The sequence below is a fragment of the Hesperophylax consimilis genome, chromosome 28, assembly GCF_061612785.1.
Source record: "Hesperophylax consimilis isolate HC1 chromosome 28, BYU_Hcon_1.0, whole genome shotgun sequence".
In the NCBI taxonomy this organism is placed as follows: domain Eukaryota; kingdom Metazoa; phylum Arthropoda; class Insecta; order Trichoptera; family Limnephilidae; genus Hesperophylax; species Hesperophylax consimilis.
The window spans coordinates 16,204,438-16,229,110 of record NC_142863.1 but is presented as its reverse complement, the minus strand read 5'-3'; the positions used below and the strand labels follow the sequence as shown (position 1 = coordinate 16,229,110).

Here is a 24,673-nt window from a genome sequence, read left to right as displayed (position 1 = left end):
TATCCTCCCTTACCAACAGAGTTGACTCCCTCCTGTTAAGGCGAAGCTTAATGCTAAATCACTATTTTGATTAATCTTTATAACGAATTGGTGTACATTATGAATACCAAAATATATGCTTTAAATAAATTGAAAGTTTTCCTATCGTTTCGCTTGAGTAGAATAGATATAAACAAATAAATTGCTCAGTAAAAACAATATAAATGTTAACTACTAAAAAAAATATTTTTTCTATAGAAATGTATGAACGCGTAAAGGAAACAATTTAAAAGAAAAGTACAGTATTATAGGTAAGATTATCTGTGACAGTTTCAATTAATTAATTTATTTGCTTTCTTATAAAATTATTCACAAAATAAATAAAATCCAGTTTTGTGCTTGAAATCGAACGTTTCTAGACTCCGTTTGTCAAGCGATTTTAATGCCTATTACCTACAATATAATGTATACCAAGAATATAAACATTTTTGGCTTGTAGCTTCTCCCCACTGGTTGCACCCAACAACAAAATAATAGAAAAATAATAATTATAAATAATAATTAATATTAATAATAATTGTATAATAGAAACAAAGGAAAAATGAAAAATTTTGCTCGAAAGAATGCCGACTGTTTACGAGCTACATCCAAACTGTACGAACTATCAAGTTCTACGTTTGGTGTGTAGGTAGAAACAGTGGCGGGGCGTGTGCGTAGATGCGATTGCATTTTAATACCTATCAATGAACGATGTTGGAGAAAGCTTACTGACGAAAAATATTGCTAATTTATTAAAAACTCGTCAAATTATTCGTATTTCTGTTAAAAACAAATATCTTTAAGGAATTTAGAATTTTTTAGGTTAAATTTTAAAAATCCGGTCGCTCAGGAATTAATATCACACATTTTTTAAAATGCGTCGAAGCCAACAAGTTTCATCTTTAGTTGAAAATCAAAAAGTTCAGATTTTTTTACTTCTCTATTTATTTATTTACTAGCTCTACCCCACCACGCGTTGCTGTGGTTCAGTCTGCCTGTGTTGATAGAGAAAAAGTTGTTTTAAAAAGCATGCTTGTCCAACAGTTGGCGCAGTTTTTCAAAAAAATCATTTTTTTACCTCTCACAGGTGACATATATAAAATATGTTTAAAAAAACACACGTGTATTCGAATGCAAAATTTCAAAGCAATCGGTGAACAAGTTTTGGAAATTTAAGATTTTGAACGAACGAACATTTACATTTTATTTATATATATTCTTATTATCGTACATATATTTTACAGGTGATTACAGTTTACATAGATAATAAGTAATACAAAAAATGTTTATAATCAGTATATGTATTGGTTAGTAGTATGTATCTAGTGTTTTGTAAACATCTCGCTAGAAGAACTATAGGTATTATAGATATTATAGCAAATTCCAGATAAAGTGTTATTGCTGTCTTTAGTAAAAACTCTGGAGTCTCAACGTGGTCACTTTGGTTCCACTCGTGGCGGAAGTAGGTGAAGTAGGTTTTGTATATTAGGTTAGTAGCAGTTAAAGTACATCTATGTGATGTACATCTAGATTCACCAGCTTCCCGCTTGTACCAAGGGCTTCCGGACACCGTGTATAAAATAAATGACAATAATATAATTGTATTTATTAGGTAATAAATGACAACAAAACCAACATGTAGACATTTCCAGCAGTGAAGATCTTGTCCACGTGTCTTCAGTAGAAATCCATCCAGAATATAGAAACTTACCTATGTGTTTTCGGTAGAAATAGAAACATATAAATAACAACAAACGTGCCTACGTGTCCACCAGGAACCTATAAACTTACCTACGGATCCATCAGGAACATAGAAACATAACTACGTGTCATCGGTAGAAATAAATCAGGAACATGTATACTTACCTACGTGACGTCGGTAGCAAACTATTAAGAACCTAGATACTTAAATACGTGTCATCAATAGAAATCCACCAAGAACATAGAAACTTACCCACGTGTCTTCGGTAACAATCCATCAGGAACAAAGAAACTACACAGGTTTCTTCGGTAATATAGATATCGATCAGGAACTTAGAAACTTACCTGCGTGTCTTCGGTAGAAATACATCGGTAACATATAAACTTTCCTACGTGTCTTCGGTAGAAATACATCGGGAACATATAAACTTACCTACGTGTCTTTGGTAGATATCCATCAAGAACATAGAAACCTAGCTACATACCTATGTTTGGTAGAAATCCACCAGGAACATAGAAACGTACATACGTGTCTTTAGTAGAAATCCATCAAGAACATAAAAACATAGCTACGTGTCTTCGGTAGAAATCCATCAGGAACATAAAAACTTAGCTACGTGTCTTCGGTAGAAATCCATCAGGAACATAGAAATTTAGCTGCGTGTCTTCGGTAGAATTCAATCAGGAACATAAAAACGTACCTACGTTTCTTCAATATCATAAACATAAAAACTTACCAACGTTTTCCAAAATAGCAGCGTTATCAAAACCCGAAACAACCCCTCGACAGTCTAAAAGTGGTGATGACGTGTCACCTCCCCTTTTGATCTGCAGGGAGTGAAATTCGAGCTTATGTCCTTTATCAGAATTGGGAAAATTACAATAGGTAACCATCAGAATGGTGAATTTTAAAATGTTTTGTAGTTTAGGTTGAATGAATGTATAACAGTAAAACTTGGGTATCCAGTATCTACCTACCTACTTAGCTCTATTACGTAAATACACAAATTACGTAGGTACCTAGATGCCTATCAGACGTTTAGAATTAATTTATTATTTATTTTACAACGTACTACAGCAGTAAATTTGCAATGCAAAGTACCTACCTACTCGTGGGAGGAAATTGTATCTTTTTATTGTTTCTAATTTGGAAATACATAGGTTTTTTTATTTTACCACGAGGCGCACGCAAAAAGTGTGCCGCCTAAAATTTTGTGTTTTAAAATTGAGCTTGTTCTATTGATATACCCAAAGGGCGGAAAAAATCTAAAATGGTGCAAATGATAAAAAAGGATTTGGAAAAAAATTAAATAGTAAATAAAAGTTATATTATTTTTCAATTTAATGATTTTCATGTTATGATAAATAAATTTTTGGCAAAGATAATTTCTGTAAAAGGAACATTCATTGCTTTCTAAAAGTAGTTTATTGATATTAAAAATAAAAGAGTAAAAAACCATAGTAAAACCTTAAATTTAAATTATGCTTTACAATTTATTACAAAAACAGTTTACAACTAAGTATTTTCTAAGTCTTCCAGGAGGAAATTATGCCTTTTAGTAAACTTGCGTTTGAAAACTAAAAACTTCTCTTAAAATCTACTCGCAGGAGCATAATATTTAAATCAGGTACAATATGTTATTTTTAAAATCAACACAAACAGTTTAAATTTTAAAAAATATATATATTATTTTTAATCAGAGTTAAATTTGTTTAGAACCTGATAACTCTAGACTTTTTTACAATCAGACTGAAACCGATTTTTCCACTGATGTCAGAAGAGATAGACTTACCGTTACACGAAGTCTACGACATCAGTCGTGCCGTACATACCGGTATTAAAAAAATTACAAATTTCGATTTCGTAGTTTAAATAACTTTGAAGGCATGCATTTTCAAAGCCCGCCAAAACGATCGAAATCTGATCGGGTATTCGTGACGTCATATGAGTCGTGTAATTTCTATACCCGCTATATCAACTTTCATTGATTTGGAGAAAACCGCAAAAAACTGTCACATCTCTAGCGTACATAAGTAAATGCATAACAATTTTTTATATAATGAATTGGAGTAATAAAATTTCGAAAAGCATTTATTTTTCTATATATGTCTAGCAATAATTAAGTAATTTCGATAAATAAAATGGATATAGCGGATTTTGATACTCACTTCGTGATTTTGAAAGTCAACTGAGCCGACATGGCGGGCTTAGAAACTCACGAGTAGATCATTTTGACACACGAGCGTGGCGTCAGAGCGGCGGCCATATTGTATTTTGGCAAAATAACTGCTTGTGATTCGTTGAATCCGATATAGCGGATTTTGATAGTAACTTTCTGTATGATATAGCGGATTTGGTTTCTCACTCGCAGTTTTAACATGGTTTTTGGTCGTGATAAGGAGGGTTTTGAAACTCAATTTTAGGCTCCTCTTGTTGCTCGCAAAAATGTGAACAAGATGTCATACTCAGATCATTTTGTCAAAAAATCGGATATAGCGGGTATAGAAATTATAGGATTCAATTATGTACCACGGTTTTGTCGGTTAACATTAAGGTCAATCTCACTCGGGTTGTTGTGAAAACAAAAACCCAATTTAAATATTTGGGAAGATTTGCAAAAAACGTGAATTCTTGTGCAGTAATCCGCAGTGTGCGAATATAAGCATCCGAACCCGCCGGCCAATCACAGGGCGTTTGAGTCCCTCGCGGTTTTAATCGTTGTTAAAAACACTCCAGCGTTTTAGAGTCATATCTGACCATGCGTCCATATTTTATAATAGTTTTCATCTTTTTTTCTATCATGCGGAAATACGTCATTTTTGACGTTAGAAAGAGTAATAATAACTCTTTCCAGTTTGCCTCAAATATTTACACTGGATGCCATTAAAAAAATAGCCAAAATGGATATATTTCATATTTCGCGCCGCTATCGTAACAATCACTTTAACTTTAAAAATTATTTCTTGTTTCTTGTTTTTAGAACGAGAAAAAAGTGAAGTTATAGTTTTCTTACCCCAAACAAAACTAATGTATTTTCAAAATATCGAGTTCTGTCATTTTTTGTAATGTTTATTTTAAATGCGTACACCGGAATGATAATTTTATCTAGTTTCAAAAATAGTATTTGTTTTTACGGAAAATTAAAGAATAAGATGTATATAGCGCATTTCAAATACACAGAAAATATTGCAAACTGAACAAAAGTGTTAATAATAATAATAATGATATAAGAATGATTTGGATAGCGCCGTTTTTGTCCAAAATTACCTCAAAGGCGCTGTACAAATATATAATACATTTTTACGATGATTTATGTTATTACTAACTATATAAGGAGATAATATACAGCACTATACCTACCTGGTAGAGGTCACTTGAGATTAACACTTGATTAACAGTATATAATTGTTTATTCGCGAAATTTCATGTACAGGTTTTAGACATAATTGAACTTTCAGGTATTTATTTTAATAATATATATTTATTATTTAATTAGCGTGTTTAGGAAAGGAAAAGCAAATATTATGCTGGGCGGTACCACAGAACAAGGTTTTGATCAGAATTCACTTTCCTAAATGTGATTCGTCCCTCGGTATAAGACAGACGTCGAACAAAGTAAATCCAATAAGAAAAGTGTGATTAGGATGTATCATGTATTATAGGCAATACAAGAATGCTACTCTCAGGAATGGTATATTTACTTTAAGGGTATAAAAAGCTTAAAAAGGTAAGTTTTTAGTTTAGACCTGAATTCTTTTGGACTTGTTATGGATCTTACTTACTTCCGGAAGGAGTTTATTCCAAGCCTGTTGAAAGTACTGAAGGTTTAAATGGAGATTTATTGAGCTTTTAAAAATACTTTTTATATAGTTAAGCCCCCGCATAACCAATTTCTACCGATTTCTAAAGTTTAGGACGAGTTTCTCGTTAACTCAACTTTTCAAGTTCCTAAAAAATTAAATGTTATAATTGAAGATAATATCTATACATTTGTTATGTTGAAACGTTAATTATATGAAATTCCCCGATAGAAAAAAAATCGTACAATAAGTTACGAAATTTATTAAAAATTCGTTTTGTTCTGTTGTTTAATATGTTATAGGTATGAAAATTTTTACAGTGTATCTTTAAATGCAACTAAAGCATTTGTCGAGAGATTTTTGCTCTATTCTAAACGAGTCGTGTTTTATTAAATATTTTCACAAATTTCGCTTAATTGTTATCATTTTTTAATATTGTCGCACTCCCTCTAACATTCGTATTTACATATCTCCCTTTCAAACTATCTTTGAACACTTACTACAGGGCCTTAATTCGCAAGTAGGTACTATTTAACTGGCCCTGAATTAATGGCAATTATAAAAATTTACAATTTGATCCAATTCACGTAATATTTATCTGCCGCCCGTATATTGAATTCGCCATATTGTACGATGAGCCCATTATACACCTGTCTGCAGCTTACCGTCGGCATGGCATTGTGTCACCTGTGGGCTTCAATAAAAGAATATTATTTTAACACCTGATCAATTAAACATGAACTCTAAACCAGCCGTCTAAGGTCTTAGCATAAAAAAAACACTCACGTTCCCAGCAAACATCCGCGGTGGTCTGAAGCTGTGTGAATTTTAATATTTTTTAAAACAAAAAACAAAACAGAGGAAACACAATTCAATTAGACAACAGCATTTAGAAATTATTGGAGTAAATGTTCTATCATTGATACCCATCAATACGGTTTCCAAAAAAAAAGCACAGATCTACTACTTCAAGAATTTTCAAATAAAATTAATAATGATCTTAACAAAAGAAAACATGTACTCGTATTATTTATTGACAATTCAAATAATGCTTTTGATACGATCGATCATAGTAAATTACTTGAAACTCTAGAAACAATTGGAATTACCGGAAACCTACATAAATTATTTATTAACTACTTTCAAAATAGAAAGATTTGTGTACACATTTTTGATCATTTTAGCAAAAAAAATATTGTTTTCGCAGGCGTACCACAAGGGTCCATACTAGGCCCTACCTTGTATACAGGGTGTATCGGCACGTACCCGACAAACTTTAACCAGCTATTCCTTAGCACATTTGGAGTAAAAAATGTTATGGGCACTTTGCTGTCCGGTAACATTTTTTTTAATAACACAATAACATCACCATAACTGCTAAAATTATTTCTCATGATTTCAATTGCATCCATAACTTTGTAATACAACCATGCTCGTGTAAAAATATTGAACTTGTTTCAAAATACGTATATCTAGGCTTAACAATTAATTGTAATTTTAAATGGGATATACATATATATAAAGTCTGCAAACGGCTTAGAGCTATAGTGAGCAACTTTTATAGATTGAAGTTTTTTGTTTCACAAATACCCTTAAAATAGTATACCTGTCATTGGCGGACTCCCTAATAAGATATGGAATAACTTCATGGGGACATTCAACAAAAACAAATCTTCTTTCAGTCCAAAATGTACAATATTTTTTGGTAAAATTATTATTAAACCAAACTAAATACGAACAAAGACATGACGTACAAAAGTCATTACTATACAATTCTGTAAATTTATTATCTGTTCGTGCTATATTGTGGCTTAAAATTGCGAGTCAGCATACATCTCAATCTGAACATAATAAAATAGTGACACATGTTCATAATAAAAGACTAATTGCAAACGATGGACTTGTAGTTCCCAGATACCTGAATAAATACGGTCAAAGAACTCTAGAATACCTCGTTCCAATAATTTACAACATTTATTTATTTATTTATTTATTCGAGACACAAACAGGATATTTATAAAAACATTAATAATGGATTACAAAATAAAAAAGTACAATTATAAATATCCCTAGACTAATGTGTCTGCAGCAATCACATTTGCACATTCACATAAGCAAACATGTAAAATAATGACAGTATTTAAATACAAAACTTAAAACTTAATTACAAAGATTTAAGCACATAATAAGTAGAAAAATTTAAAGAGTACATATTAAAAAAAAATTCTAAACCACCAAACATTTTTTTTATTTATTTATTTTTCTTTTTTTTAAGTACAGAAATCGTGGAGATATTTCTTGAAACACGTTATATTATTTGCAAAAATATCTATGACAGTGTGTATTTTAGCAAGATCATTGTATGATCGAGACATTCTAGACATAGGATTAAAATATCCAGTGTTATTGGCAAAAATTTCGGTCCAAAATATGTTCATATTTCTAGTATATTTGGGCCTGGCGTAAAAATTGATTTGATTGACTAAGTTACTATTAACACGATTATTCACAATTTTGTAAAGCATTAAGAGGTCATTTATATTTCGTCTTTTAACTAAACTCTCTAATTTGTAATATGTAAGTCTTTGTTCATACCCATTTAGAAGATGGTAGACACCTGATCGATAAGACAAAATCCGTGTAAAATTTCTTTGGACAGATTCAAGTCTGGATACTTGTGTAATGTAATGTGGATTCCAGACTGTTGACCCGTACTCAAGAACACTGCGGATTAACGAATTGAATAGAATTATTAGGCTATTAGAGTTCTTGAACAGTTTAGTTGATCTTACAATAAAACCTAGTACTTTATTTGATTTATTTACAATGTATTCTATGTGTTGGTTGAACGTTAGTTTGTTGTCGAATATAATTCCTAAATCTTTGATCGATTCAACTGTTTCCAGATTGTGACCACATATGCTATATGAGTATAGAGTTTTGTTGGTGTTCTTGGTGAAATTTATAACTTTGCACTTAGCTATATTCAATTCCATTTCATTGTCAATACACCAGGCAGATAATGTGTTAAGGTCTTGTTGTAAGAGTTCACAATCTTCCATAGATTTAATTGCTTTATATATCTTGAGGTCGTCAGCGTATAGAGAAAAATTACAGTGGAGTTTACATGTAAGGTCGTTGATGAAGATTAAGAAAAGCAAGGGTCCAAGGTGTGATCCTTGTGGAACGCCCGACGTGACTAAAATTGGGGAAGAGTTAAAACCGTTAACAGTAACCAATTGACTTCTATTTGATAAATATGATTCTAACCAACGAAGCAGATTTCCGTGTATGCCGATTTTATCCAGTTTATTCATTAAGATAGGGTGACTAACTTTGTCGAAAGCCTTACTGAAATCGGTGTATACGGCATCTACTTGTGTTTTTTTATTCATTGATTTACACAGAAATTCCATATACTCGATTAAATTAGTGTTTGTGGATCGTTTAGCTACAAAGCCATGTTGAAAAGGGCTAAGTATGTGTGTTACATGATTAAATATTTCTTTATATACAATGGACTCAAATATTTTGCCAAAACAAGATAAAAGGCTGATAGGACGGTAGTTCTTTACATCGTTTTTACTGCCAGACTTATGGATCGGAATGACGTGGGCAACTTTCCGCAGATCTGGAAATACCCCTTCGTTCAGACTTTTGACAAATAATTTGTGTAAAGGTGCTGCAAGTTGATCTGCACAATTTCGAATGAATAGTGGAGGAATACCATCTGGACCGGAACCTTTATTGATATCGAGAGTGTTCAACTTCACCTTGACCTCGTCTAGGGTTATTTTGATATGAGATAGTGGATAATTATAGAGTGGGAAAGAATGTTTAGAGTCACTTTTAGAATTAGATGGTGAGCTAAATACAGAAGAGAAGTAAGTAGAAAAGAGTTCGCATGTTTCTTTGCCATTTGTTGCTGATTTGTCGTGGAGATGCATGATTTTTGGGAGAGAATTAGAAACTCTTTTCGATTTAATGAGGGTTGACAGATTTTTGATACTGTTAGGGAGAGAATTTTCTATGGAATCTACATAGGCTTTAAGGCAGGAACGTATGGATAATTTTACTCTAGCCCTCAAGATGGAAAAACTGTCATAGTCACATTGATTTTTGTATTTTTTCCACTTTTTTCTAAACTTTTCTTTTTCTCTGAGTTGGTGGATCAAAGCACTGCTGAACCAAATTGGAAACCTTTTGTTGCTGTTTCTTAAGCGCGGAGTAAAAGCTGTGAATTGACTCACAGAAGGAAATGTATGTTAAAAAAATGGTTAGGTATGTGAAAGATTTTTTTTGTACTAATGTAATTATGTGTATTTTTTATGTACTTTTTAAAATTGCATATGTATTTAAAAAGTAATTGTTAAAAGAACCCGTTGATATCAATCAGTTTAACGGGACTTAATAGTAAAAAACTGTATTTTTGAAAGTTAATAAATAAAGAGAAGGTAACTTTTTGAAAAACTGAGAAACGTTTTGCGCACCTCCTACCTGATTTTTTTCAACAACAATCGCTACTGCCTAAAATCTAGGGAATTTTCAGCAATTCTGGGGATATTTCTTACCTCTGCTGGAGAGTATTCATGCATTTTAGGTAGACACTATTTTGGCGGAACACTGGAAATAAAATTAGGGCAAAGGTAAGTTTTTTTTTAAAATTTGTGTATGTAAAAAAAATAACATAACCTGGTCTAACATATATGACCAAACCCAACCTAACCTAGTCTATACTAACCTAACCTTCTTAAAAAATATTGTTTTGTTTAAAAACATGCCTAAATACCTTTATTTAATTTCCAATCTCCTCCAAAATAGTACCTACCTAATTTGCATAGAGTAAATGGTAAAGTGTCAGCTACACTACTCGCTTCGACGCTTCGACGAAGTCCTCGACGAAGTTAGCCGAAGTTCGAAGTGCGTGCCCACACACTCGTGCAACTTCGAGTCCTTTGACTCGGGCGCATTTACCGACAACAATCGGAAGTCGGGCGAAGCGAAGCGAAGTTGCCCGAAGCGAAGTGAAGTTCGTGCCCACACTATCGTATTCGGTCAACTTCGATCAACTTCGCGAATAGTGTAGCTGGGCTTTAATAACTCTTCTGGCCACTCCTATAGTATTAGGAATACCAACATAGGAAAAAGTCATCAACATAAATTATTTTGACTGTCATCCCATGTTAGTGGTTTATTTATGCATTTCGAATGTTCATTTTACGTAATCAAAAATTAGAATGCTGAAATTTAAAATTTCCCAATGCAGATAGGTACTTTCGTTTTATAGTAATTAAGGTGAATCAAAAGGTTTAAAAAAGCGTAGCCAGCGATCTTGAATAATTACTATCGAAAATAACCTGTCATTAGTTGCAGTATGTAGTGTTCATCGTTCAGGATAATCTTTCCTTCTCACTATTCAATTCAAATACATACCGCAAAAAGATGGAAACCTTTTGACAGCGCCCTTGAGGTGATTTTGCACAAAAACGGCGCAATACAAATATTATTAAACATGAAGGTCCTATCTTGCGATGGCCGGTTTGCCGAAGAGGATGACTTGCTCAAGCTCCAGAACAAGAACAGAATCTGTACCTGGAGCAGCACAAGCCTTGCCTGTCCTCTGCGGAGTACCAGCTCAGGGTGTTGAGATTAGGTACTAGCTAAGTACTTTCATCATCCCCGCTTCGTGGTTTAAGTGAAACACTCATCGGGTAAAACCTTTTCCTGAGGACACTATGAATTTTTCACCACCCAAAACACCAGCACGGAGATGATTTCTGGCCTCCCCCAGATTCCTGTAAGACCTCCTAAAGAAACATTTAGGGGAAGTTAGCTGACTCGACCACCATTCATTTGCCTTCGGGTTTGATCTCAAAGGTGTGTTAATTTCATTTGGTCCTTTCCCCTATGAGTGATGACAACCCGGCCGAAGTACCAGTTAGTCCAGGAGTCATCACGTGCCATGGTGAACAGTTGCCAAGTTCATTGGGCCCATTCCTATAAAGGTGATGACAAACTGGCCTAAACACCTGTAAGACCTCCCAAAGAAACATTTAAGGCGATGCCATACGTAGTAATGCAAAATCATGTGTTTTTGGTTTGAAAATTTGGTCGCCTAGAAATGTTTCAGATGCTTTAATTAAATACTGCGAGTAGAATACATCTTGGCCTTTGAAATAATAGACTATTTTTTATATAAGTCTTTTTATAAGCCTTTTTATAAGGAAAAAATAATGTATAGGCCTATGAAAACTGCTTTAAAGTTCAAAATCTCCTACTTACGAACCTATTTTCGGTTATGATTTTATTGTATAATGTGGCAAATTAAGTTATTTATAAAATGATCGGAAAAAAATTAAATATTTGTGCCTGAACATCCACAAAATAAAATAAAAGGCACTTTTTGGCCATGTTTTTTTCATGCATAAATCAAAACAGGCGGATGGTGTTAAGCGGGAATTTAAACCTTATCGCAATCTACCTAAGGGTTGTTATTGATAGCGGCTCAATTTAAAATATTACACGACGTAGTGCATCGCCTTAAGGGAAGTTAGCCGACTCGACCAACATTAAATTGCCCTCGGGTTTGATATCCTCAACGGCGTGTTAGCCGCTTTGACCCCTACACCATTGAAAAAGTTTTCCAAATTGTCAGGTTCCCTAGCGGCAACTCCCTAATCTTAGAGCGTAACGTCCTGCCGAAAAAATCCCAAAGTACCAAGTTTTCTATAGAAATTCAAAAGCCGAAAGGTTCTAAGAAATTGAAATTGTGGTTAAGACCAGTTGTTTAAAGAACTCAATTCATTAAATTTAAAAGTTAATATTCAAGTGCTATGAAACAACTGGCCCCCAACGTAATTTAATAACAGAATTTTAATATTATCTTTGAAATTTGATGAATTGTTCAAGTTCTGTGAAATGAAAATAAAAGATTTTATTATTAATTTCTGTTATGTAATTATATAGTTTGTTTTAGTAGATGAAACAATCAATAATTTATCCATATTCACTTCCGTAAAGTCGTAGAATAATTTGATATGTTTTGTTTTATAATAAATAAATAATCATCCTTATTTTTTTAACTTTGTCCTGGTTGCGTTCTCCTGTTTTAATTTTTTTATATGATTAAAATACTAATTTCAGTTGTCTTCTGTTGTAACTCCGGTCCAATGAACTCTAAAGCTCGGATTTGCTTTGAATGTAAATATCATTTTGAAAATTGTAACAGTTTGTTTGAACGAATTCAGACAAGCTATAAAGTACCTATATTTCAAGAAAAAATTATATTAATCATCTTTTTCAAGATTGGAATTATAATATCCCGTGATTTTTCACATGTCTCGCACTAGTATATTTATATGTATAGTTCTAAATGGTGGCTTGTTTTGTTTGTCCAATCACCTCCAACAAGATCTAGGGTTTCTTCAATTGAGAAAGTTTTTAATTTTGGCTAATTTTATTAATGAATTTCTTTGAAAAAAATTGTTACCAATCATACTAATTTCGGTTCTGTTCTGTGGGTTAGTGCTGCGTGAAATTTGATTCAATGAACTCATATTTGCTTTCAATTCCATATGGTCATTTTCCAAAATTGGGACTTATTGTGTGAACAATTCAGACAAACGATAGTAGATACTTACCTGTAATATATGTTTTTAACAGACAATTGTCATTTAAAAATTGGAACCGATTTGTCTAGAAATCAACTTATTCTGTGATTTTTCACAATAGTGATTTATAATAGTTACAGTTGGTTACAAAAGTTTTTTTTAAAGAAAACTACCAGCTTGTACAGCTTATTACATTACATTTTTAATAAAGTTATATAAAAATAAGATAAATGTGTTGTATTTGGGACAAAGTAGATGGTGATATCCTATTGTTCATTGGGTCCATTCCTCTACAAGTGATGACAACCAGGTCAAAGTACCAGTTAGTCCAGCAGTCATCACGTGCCGTGGTGAACAGTTGCCAAGTTCATTGGGCCCATTCCTCTAAGGGTGATGACAAACTGGCCGAAACACCCGTCAGTCCAGGAGTCATTTTGTGGTGAGCAGTCACCAATTTCTCTGGGTCTGTTCCTCTACGAGTGATGACAACCAGGGCGAATACCAGTTAGTCCAGGAGTCGTCATGTGCCGTGGTAAACAATTGCCAAGTTATTGTAAAAAGCATTCACTTTGTGGCTCATCATAATTTATAATAAAAACACATAAATTTGTTTTTCACCACGATAGTTTTATTTTCACTCTACCGGTTTCGGAAAAACCCTTCCTTCGTCAGGAGAATATTTAAAACTGATCTACTACACAAAATATTGACACATAAATACAAAAGTGTTAAGTGTTTAAGGGAGATGTGGACAAAGTGGAAGGGGTAATTACGGGAATTCCAGGAAGAACAGAGCAGTTAACTGGAAATATGTCTAGAATAGGACTATAAGACAGATTAATTTGGTTATTTATTATACTGCAGTTATTATTGAGGGATTTTCTGATTTCAAGTGCTTCTAAATTATTTAATTTTTTGCCTTTATTACTACGGTGAAGAATTTTAACCCCTGTATCTTTACTAAAAGTATGATCGGTGGAAATGAGATGATTGGCAAAATCCGAAAAATTATTGTTATTTAAACATTTTAAATATTCCGTGATTCTAATATTTATATTTCTAGTTCTCTTACCTATGTAGAACGATGGACAATCATTGCAACATAGTTGGTAAATGCCTGAGTGGCTAAATTTGTGATCTTTATCTTTAGTATTTTTAAGTAATTTTCCCAAGTTGTTATCAGTATAGAACGCGGGTTTAATGTGGGTAGGCAAATTTTTTGTACTAAGTGAAGAAAAATTGGATATGTATAAGATTTTACGCCATTGAAAGGGATTTATGATTTTATTATTAGTTTCAGGTGTACCAAATAAAAATGTATTCGTCGAAATGAGTTTAAGTTTCTTATTCAGGATTTTATCAATTAAGTGTGTCGAGTAACCATTATTTAGAGCAATTTGTTTTATTTTTGACAGTTCAATTTCGAAATTAACAGCTGATAGTGGGATTTTTACTAAGCGGTGTACCATTGAATGATAGGCAGAATGTTTGTGTGATATCGGGTGGTTTGACGTGTTATGTATAGTTATATCCGTGAATGTCGGTTTACGATAGATGTTAAATTCAATTGTATTATTTATTGAAGTTAGTGTTAAATCCAGAAAATTAATCGATGCATTACTGCCTACCTCTACAGTGAATTGAATGTTTTTATGAAATGAATTTATAAGAAGAAGGAATTTAGTTAGTTGCCGCTCTGTTCCCGTCCAGATACAAAAAATATCGTCTACATATCGATTCCAAGTGAGAACATTATTTAAAAGTGATGACTTACAATTAAAAATCTTATTTTCTAAGTTATTCATAAAAATATCTGCCAACAGTGGGCTAGTAGGAGCTCCCATGGGTAGCCCTTGGCTCTGTTGGAAGACGCAGTTGTTATACTGGAAATAATTTTGATTAAGGCACATATTGAATAAACGAGACAGGTCATCAATCATATCTTTATCTAAATTAGAGGATTTTAACATATCTACAATTATTTCTTTGCAATCAGTAGTTGGAACATTTGGAAATAAGTTAATTACATCAAACGAAATTAGCTTAGCATTGTTGGGAATAAACAAATCCTTAACTGAATTTATTAAATCAAATGAGTTTTTAATGGTATATTTGGGTGAAAACACATTAAAATTGTTGAAGACATTAGTGATATGAGAAGCTATTATGAAATTCGGGGAAGAACAGCATGACACGACAGGACGAATAGGTTTATTGATTTTATGTATTTTTAAAAACCCGTACAACTTGGGAATTTTAGGATTAGACTGCAAGAATTTATTCTGGTTAGGATAATCATCTTTAAAGATTTGGATTTGCATGCAAATCCCATTCCTCTAAGGATTGGGTCCATTCCTCTAAGGGTGATAACAAACTAGCCGAAACACCCGTCAGTCCAGGAGTCATTTTGTGGTGAGCAGTCACCAATTTCATTCGGTCCGTTCCCCTACGAGTGATGACAACCCGGCCGAATACCAGTTAGTCCAGGAGTCGTCACGTGCCGTGGTAAACACTTGCCAAGTTGATTGGGTCCATTCCTCTAAGGGCGATGACAAACTGGCCAAATACCCATCAGTCCAGGAGTCAATTGTGGTGAGCAGTCGCCAATTTCTCTGGGTTCGTTCCTCTACGAGTGATGACAACCCGGCCGAATACCAGTTAGTCCAGGAGTCGTCACGTGCCGTGGTAAACACTTGCCAAGTTGATTGGGTCCATTCCTCTAAGGGCGATGACAAACTGGCCAAATACCCATCAGTCCAGGAGTCAATTGTGGTGAGCAGTCGCCAATTTCTCTGGGTTCGTTCCTCTACGAGTGATGACAACCCGGCCGAATACCAGTTAGTCCAGGAGTCGTCACGTGCCGTGGTAAACACTTGCCAAGTTGATTGGGTCCATTCCTCTAAGGGTAATAACAAACTGGCCGAAACACCCGTCAGTCCACGAGTCATTTTGTGGTGAGCAGTCGCCAATTTCTTTGGGTCTGTTCCCCTATGAGTGATGACAACCCGGTCGAAGTACCAGTTAGTCCAGGAGTCATCTCGTGCCGTGGTGAACAGTTACCAAGTTCATTGGGCCCATTCCTCTAAGGGTGTTGACAAACTGGCCGAAACACCCGTCAGCCCAGGAGTACTTTTGTGGTGAGCAGTCACCAATTTCTTTGGGTCTGTTCCCCTATGAGTGATGACAACCCGGTCGGAGTACCAGTTAGTCCAGGAGTCATCTCGTGCCGTGGTGAACAGTTACCAAGTTCATTGGGCCCATTCCTCTAAGGGTGTTGATAAACTGGCCGAAACACCCGTCAGCCCAGGAGTACTTTTGTGGTGAGCAGTCACCAATTTCTTTGGGTCTGTTCCCCTATGAGTGATGACAACCCGGCCGAATACCAGTTAGTCCAGGAGTCGTCACGTGCCGTGGTAAACACTTGCCAAGTTGATTGGGTCCATTCCTCTAAAGGCGATGACAAACTGGCCGAAACACCCGTCAGTCCAGGAGTCATTTTGTCGTTATGCAGTCACCAATTTTTTTGGGTCTGTTCCCCTATGAGTGATGACAACCCGGCCAAAGTACCAGTTAGTCCAGGAGACGTCACGTGCCGTGGTAGTCACATGCTAAATTGATTGGGTCTATTCCTATAAGGGTGATGACAAACTGGCCGAAACACCCGTCAGTCCAGGAGTCATTTTGTGGTGAGCAGTCACCAATTTCTCTGGGTTCGTTCCTCTACGAGTGATGACAACCCGGCCGAATACCAGTTAGTCCAGGAGTCATCACGTGCCGTGGTGAACAGTTGCCAAGTTGATTGGGTCCATTCCTCTAAGGGTGATAACAAACTAGCCGAAACACCCGTCAGCCCAGGAGTGATTTTGTGGAGAGTAGTCGCCAATTTCTTTGGGTCTGTTCCCCTATGAGTGATGACAACCCGGCCGAATTACCAGTTAGCCCAGGAGTCGTCACGTGCCGTGGTAAACACTTGCCAAATTGATTGGGTCTATTCCGCTAAGGGTGATAACAAACTGGCCGAAACACCCGTCAGTCCGGGAGTACTTTTGTGGTGAGCAGTCACCTATTTCATTCGGTCCGTTCCCCTATGAGTGATGACAACCCGGTCGAAGTACAAGTTAGTCCAGGAGTCGTCACGCGCTGTGGTGAACAATTGCCTACTTCATTGGGTCGGTTCCTTTATGGCTGATGACAAACTGGCTGAAGTACCCGTTAGTCTGGGAGACGTCACGTGTCGAGATGAACAATCACCAAGTTCATTAGGGCCGTTACTTTATGGGTGAGGTGATATATAACAACCTGGCCGAAGTAACCGTTAGTACTGGAGTCGTTCCGTGCCGAGCAGTTGGCAAGACTTCAGACAGGTCCTCCTCCCAAAAAATCAGATTATGCCTGTTTTGCGAAGGCTTCCAAACGCTTTTTCATATGGTATAGATAATATACATAATGCTTTCGTTACTGGAACCAAACAATTTGTGGATTTTCCACCACTCGGGTGAGCTATAAGCCAAGCCTGTGTCCATCCGCACATTGAGGAGATGGAAATGTATTCCAATGGAGGTATTGGAGACTGAATCTGCAACAACAGACAAAAACAATTGCTAAATATTTTTAATAGGCACAGATTATGGAAATTACACTTTGTTTCAACTTAATTACTGCAAGAAACAACGATTTACGTAGGGATAGATGACTTATAATTCCATTTTTATTCAATATGTACCTTGTAAAACGAACCCTTTGCCGCTATTTAGGACTTTTTTTATGGAGTGGCATTTGCGAAAGTTTCATTATAATCTAAATACACATAAATTAATTTTTCCCCTTCAGGCTAATTTTTTCGGTTTAGCAAACCAACAGCTAGTATCTGTAGTCTGTTAGCTTTTTTTAACCGCTTCTGTGCCAAGAGCGAGATTTCTCGCATTCTTGGCAGTGCCCAGCAGGCCGGCCATAGAAAAATAGCGAGTTTTCTCACTCTTCTTTGAGCCCCTGTATCATACATATATCACGTTTTTTTATTAATTTAAAATTTGGAATACACAGAGACATCTATTGGGATGATTTTGTAGTACTTCATTAAACAGACGAAATTACAGTTTTCTGATATTATCGATTTTACAGAGATCTACCCATGAGCTTTGTTTGACAGACAACAGTCACTAAAATAGGGTTGTCAATTTTCGCGCTTCTATCGCCGATATCTGTCACGCGTCAATAACTTTATTATGATCTATTGATCTTGTTAGTTTTTGATACTTGTGCGGAACAATTAGCAATTTTTTAAACTTGTTTGTCTGTTTTCTGTGTTGTTTGTACATACATTTCTTTACTATGTTTTTTGTGTTTCAACTCTGCTCTGTGTGTTTTCTGTGTTGATTTACGTAAATTATTGTGACAATTATTTAGCCGACAATATGGAGGGTGAACCAAATACATCTGGACATGAACAACTGGATGAAGATTTCATGGAAGATGCCGGCCATATTGTGGATTCCGATGACAGTGATGTCGATTTTGAGATTAGTGATGACAGACACCCTTTCGGCCCAAATTTGGAAGGATAAAAGGAATGTTTGTATGCTCACAACTCTTCATCCACCTATTCTAACCGAAACAGGCAAAACCACATACCGGAATGAACCAATAATCAAACCTGAAAGTGTTCAAGACTATAACAAGAACATGGGTGCACCATGGGTTGACCAATCTGATATGGTTTTGTCGAGTGTCCACTCATCGCGGAAGACAATGAGGTGGTATAAAAAAATATTCTTTCACCTAATGGACCTAGCATTACTGAATGCCCATTTACTTCACCAACAAAAAACAGGAAAACGTATGCCGCTAGCACAGTTACAGATGGAGGTGATAAGGCAACTGATCCAACAACATAAACCTAATATACCCTCGAAATGTACCCATAGGAAAAGAAAGGCAGATCTGCCATCACGTCTAACCGAAAGGCACTTTATGGACAAACTACCTCCAACTGCAAAAAAAAAGCAGCACCTACGGCCAGATGTGTAGTATGCCTATCAAAAAAGAAGAGGAAAGAATCGAGGTATCAGTGCAAGCAGTGCAAAGTGGCTCTCTGCATTGAACCGTGTTTCGAACAATACCATTCATTAAAAGACTTTTAATTTTAAAAAAATATATATATAATATTAAAGAGGTAAAATTATGGCTGATTGACGCAGATATTGAAACGCTTTTACTATAAATTTATTTATCCTTTCTACAACTCACTTGCTGAAACTTTATAAATTATTGTACATAATGTTTTTCTCTTTACTTTTTATAATAACTATAAACAAAAAAAAACTTTTTCTACTAATGTATATTATACTTTAGGTACTTGAAATATAGTAATCGTTTTATATTACCCACACTCAGGCAGTCAGTGCCTTAGTGGGTTTTCATTTCTTTTGTAAACTATTTGGTATTATATATTATGTTATTTTATACTATCTATTAATATGTATAATATGTGTAAAGAAATGAAAATAAATAAAGTTAAAAAAAAATAAAAATAAAAATAAATAATAATAATAATTTAGTTTACAATAAAAAAAAATAATCGATCTTAATAATGGCTTCTTTTAATTAATTGTTAATATTTTTCTAATGCAAGTTCCCATATTTCTGTGACAAGTTGTGACAACCCTGACATTTTCTGAAAAATTAAAATATGTTTATCTAAGTGAAGGGAAGCAAAAACGTCGCACATTGAATAAATTTGGTAAGTCATTTAAATATCCTTTCAAGGTGTAATGTTTTTAATTTATAAAAATAAGATTTGAAAATGATTTATTTTGATTAAAAATTCACAGCCTGCTGTGCACAGCTACACTTCTACCTACTGGCATTTAAAAGGTTAATAGCTCATATATGGGTCTCATGAAAATCGTTGCATCTCCCTTACTACTGTGGTGAAAGTTTCAGAAAGAAAAAATACAACGCTACATATTTAAATATGGAAGTTAATCATGGAATAATAAAAATGTACACCTCTATAAAATCATAGGTTATCTTTGTTATCAATTATTTTAGTTCAGTTTTTATAGGAATAAAAGTAAAGTTGGCCTTTTAAATTTTTTTTATGTTTGCATGATTTCAGGTACCATCTTTCGATTGCGATTAAGGGTACCGATAATATCGGTATTCCTTTGTTTCAGGTACCTAGTCAATGGCATGCTATTATAAAAATTGTCCATGTAGAGGCAGTATCCTTTGTCAAACAACCCATCCATGAGTTTGAGTACAACCTTAGCAGTTTTACTCGAAAACCCAAGATGGTTCTCTTCGACTTCTGTATTCTTCCCTACGTACATTATAAAGCGGTACACGTACCCTGTTGACGATTCGCACAGCTCATAGGTTTTAATGCCGAACCGAGCCGCCTTAGTGCGGATGCACTGCTTGAAACCTAGGCGACCCTTCCAGAGCAACAGGGACTCGTCTATGCTAATGTCTTCATGGGGAGTGTACAGACTGGAAAACTTTTCATTCATCATGTCCAATAGTGGTTTAACTTTTGCAAGCTTTGTTTGGTAACCGACATTAGATATAGTATTATCGTCAACAAAGTGTAGGAACTGCATTATAAGACAAAACCTATCATGAGTCATTAGAGTTCTAAATTTAGGCATCTCTAAAATGTCTGTTGTCCAGTATTCTGATAATTTAGCTCTGTAACAAATGGACATGTATACAGGGTGTATCGGCAAGTACCCGACAAACTTTAACCAGCTATTCCTTAGCACATTTGGAGTAAAAAATGTTATGGGCGGTTTGCTGTCCGGTTACATTTTTTTCCATTAAAAACAAAAAATAAATAAAAAAATCCACACTCCGTCACTGTCATTTGCATTGTTTCTCGTGTTCAACAGCTGTTATTAGCAAGTGTGTCAAAAAGTATCCTCGCTCTTTCGTACACACTAAATAATAAATGAGACGAATGGTGCTGTGCCATTTCGTTGTGATTGTAAAAGCGCGCCAACGTAGGTACGTACGTACATTATTCAACTAAATATTGCCAGACGGGTTTTCAAACTTTGACAAAGGATAAAACATTGGTGACATGTGGTGAAAATATGAATAATAAATTTTTTATTAAAAAAAAATGTTACCGGACAGCAAAGTGCCCATAACATTTTTTACTCCAAATGTGCTAAGGAATAGCTGGTTAAAGTTTGTCGGGTACGTGCCGTTACACCCTGTATAGATATTGCGAATAATACATACAGTTTAGGGACCGTAACATCTCGCCACTCCTTCAGCCTGGAATGGGTGGCCACATCTAGTACTCCATCTTCAGTGGTCATCTGGGCCAGCACGCTCCATGCATACCTAAAATTAATATTTCAATAATGATACATTTACTTCAAATAATATCAATTTCATCACCTTTCAAAAAACAGTTTTTGGATACGTTCTGAAATGTTCAATTTATTTAGATTTTATTGCAACGCCGAAATATACACAAATTTCCCGCCATTTGACAGCGTAGTTAAGAAAGATAACAATGCGGCGGAGGTCTGAAGGGTTAACCCAAACTAAGAAACTATTTTGTGCATCTAAATGGTTGTTTCTTGCAGTAATTGTAGAAACAAAATGTACTCCATAATCCGCGTCTAGAAGTGCGGCAGTTAGGTAAATAATTACGGACATGAAGAATTGCTTTTACTTTAATTTAATAACTATTATGGTAAATATTCGTAATCGCTGGACACGGATTATACGAAATATTTTTAAATAAAACCTTCTGATTTACCTTAATTACTATAAAAGGAATCTGACTGCATTTGGGATATTTTTAATTTTAGCATTTTAATTTTTAATTTCGTAAATCGAAAATTCATTTTCGTTGTATGGGATGGCAGCTGGAATGATTTCTGTTGATGACATTTTCTCTGTCTCTGGTTGGTATTCCTGATACGAGTGGCTAGAATTTGAATCATTTCTGAATGCAAATTCTAGTTAGGTACTGTTTTGGCCAAACTCGAAAAATATTTTTATTTTATGTTGCCTAAAAAAATTAAATTATTTATATTTAGGTATTATTATAATTATTGTTTTATTTAACCTAAACTATAGTAACCTAACCTATAATAATCAAACCTAAACTAACCTAACCTAAATCCTAACCTAACCTAAATCCTAACCTAACCTAAATCCTAACCTAACCTAAATCCTAACCTAACCTATATCCTAACCTAATATATAATAATCCAACCTAACCTAACCTTTATCCTAACCTAACCCAACACACCTAACTTAACCGATAATAATCCAACCTAACCTAACCTATAATAATCCAACCTTACCTAACCTAACCTATATCCTAATAATAATCCAACTTAACCTATAATAATCGAACCTAACCTATAATAATTCAACCTAACCTAACCTAACCTATATCCTAATAATAATCCAATAATAAAAATAATAATTGGATAATTTGTAGAGCGCCGATTTTGTGAAAAATCACCTCAAGGGCGCTGACAACCTAACCTATAATAATCGAACCTAACCTACAATAATCCAACCTAACCTAACCTATAATAATCTAACCTAACCTAACCTATATCCTAATAATAATCCTACCTAACCTATAATAATCGAACCTAACCTATAATAATCCAACCTAACCTAACCTATAATATCCAATCTATCCTAACCTAACCTAAATCCTAATAATAAACCAACCTAACCTATAATAATCCAACCTAACCTATAATAACCTCACCTTTTTTAATTTTTCTATTTTATAAAACATACCTAAATACCTATCTTTATTTTATTTTTCGAGTTTGGCTAAAATAGTACCTACCTAGTATTTGCACATGGTAAAAAATCTAGCCACTCGTATCAGGAATACCAACTAAAGAAAATTTTATCAACAGGAACCATTCCAGCTGTCATCCCATACAACGAAAGTGAATTTTCGATTTACGTAATTAAAAATTAAAATGCTAAAATTAAAAATATTCCAAATGCAGTCAGATTCGTTTTATATTAATAAGGTAAATCAGAAGGTTTTATTTAAAAATATTTCATATAATCCTTGTCCAGCGATTCCGAATAATTACCATATATTTATGTAAGATAATCATAATTGAACATTTACATCTCTGAATCATCACCAAATGAATTATCACGCCATTTCCTACTCCTACCCAACCCACCGCTAAAAGCAGAAAAAGCAGACTTACCGAAGTAACTTCTTTTTCTGCGAAGATTGTTTTAACCAGCTAAGTATTTTAGTAACTGGTGAAGTCATGGTGAAGAACTGACCACCACAAGTGATAGGTAATGGTTTAGGTGTCAGTTTATCGAACATCGAGAACAAGGCACATGATGCGGGCATTTTTGTTTGCATTTGCTCATAAATAAACCACTCTCCATTTGCTGAATTTGCTCCTCGCGTGCCGATAAGCCAGGGTTGCCAATGCATTTGTATTTGTTTTAAAATACCCACAAATAGTCTTTCAAAATCCCCACAAGTTCCTTTACCTCCAAAATGGACCAAATTCTATTGAAATCAGCATTTATTTTTTATTATCTGGTCATATTTGGGTTTTCTCTTTCGTTCACGATTTAAAAAAAAAGTTTTTTTTTATTTGTTGCGAAGAAAACGAAATTATAGTACATTCTCAAAATTATTGTAAATATTATTTTTAATATGGCTGAATAACAAGAAATGCCCAAAATTACTGCATTTTCCCCATAATAATATTCTCCCCGCAAAATACCAAATGATTGAAAAATCTCTGAATTTCCCCGTAATTTAGGGAATTCTCCACAAATTGGCAACCCTACACTCAGGATGGATTAGAAATACCGGATGTACCATTCCATAAGTTCCAATATTCTAATCTACGGAAATGTCTCGTTTTCGGTCTTCAGGAAATTGCGTCACTGTTAGTAGTGCTGCCACATTCCAATAATGAAAAACCCTATTTCAGCGTAGACCTAAAAAGCCTTTTAGGTCCATGTGTTCCAAGAATAAAAAAACCTGTTTCGAAGATTTGATTTGTGAAAACCACGTTTTACTTATGCTTTTATTGAGAGTAAGGAAATAACGGTACCTAATTAACTTATCGAAAACGAATCACAGGCGATGATGGGTTAAGAGTGAGTGGTTTATTTATAGATAGACCCTCCCTAAAAATTCGAATAAGTGCTTCTCATGCATTTTTTATTCATACATTATCATTAAAACCTATTTTTTATTTGCCCTTGCACAATTCTTATGTTCCTGTAAAGCATTGTTATGTTTGAACAAAGTAATATTCCAATTATGTTAGAGAGAGCCGGACACTACTACCACGGCTATTCAAACTGGTGATTATGGTCGTTTAGGCTCATTTTATACATTATTATACAAATAACTCGTTTAAACCTTGTCCGGTTATATTGATTCTTACCTCAAATTGTGAGGAAATATTTGATAAAAGATTAGCACAAAGTAAATAAACCTCAACGAAACATCTGTTGCGTAATAACTATTTTTGCAAAGACAGGATCGTTTCTGACCCATC

At 34.5% G+C, this 24,673-nt stretch overlaps 1 long non-coding RNA gene across 1 annotated transcript; it reads right to left on the bottom strand.

The window, feature by feature from the left end:
• Positions 1–14,208: 14,208 nt before the first annotated feature.
• On the bottom strand, positions 14,209–23,431 carry LOC149410267 (uncharacterized). The gene is made up of 3 exons (XR_016305037.1): positions 23,345–23,431; positions 21,375–21,479; positions 14,209–17,706 (listed from the first exon to the last, which is right to left on the bottom strand). It is a non-coding gene; the product is annotated as an uncharacterized LOC149410267 (long non-coding RNA).
• Between the last annotated feature and the right edge of the window lie 1,242 nt (positions 23,432–24,673).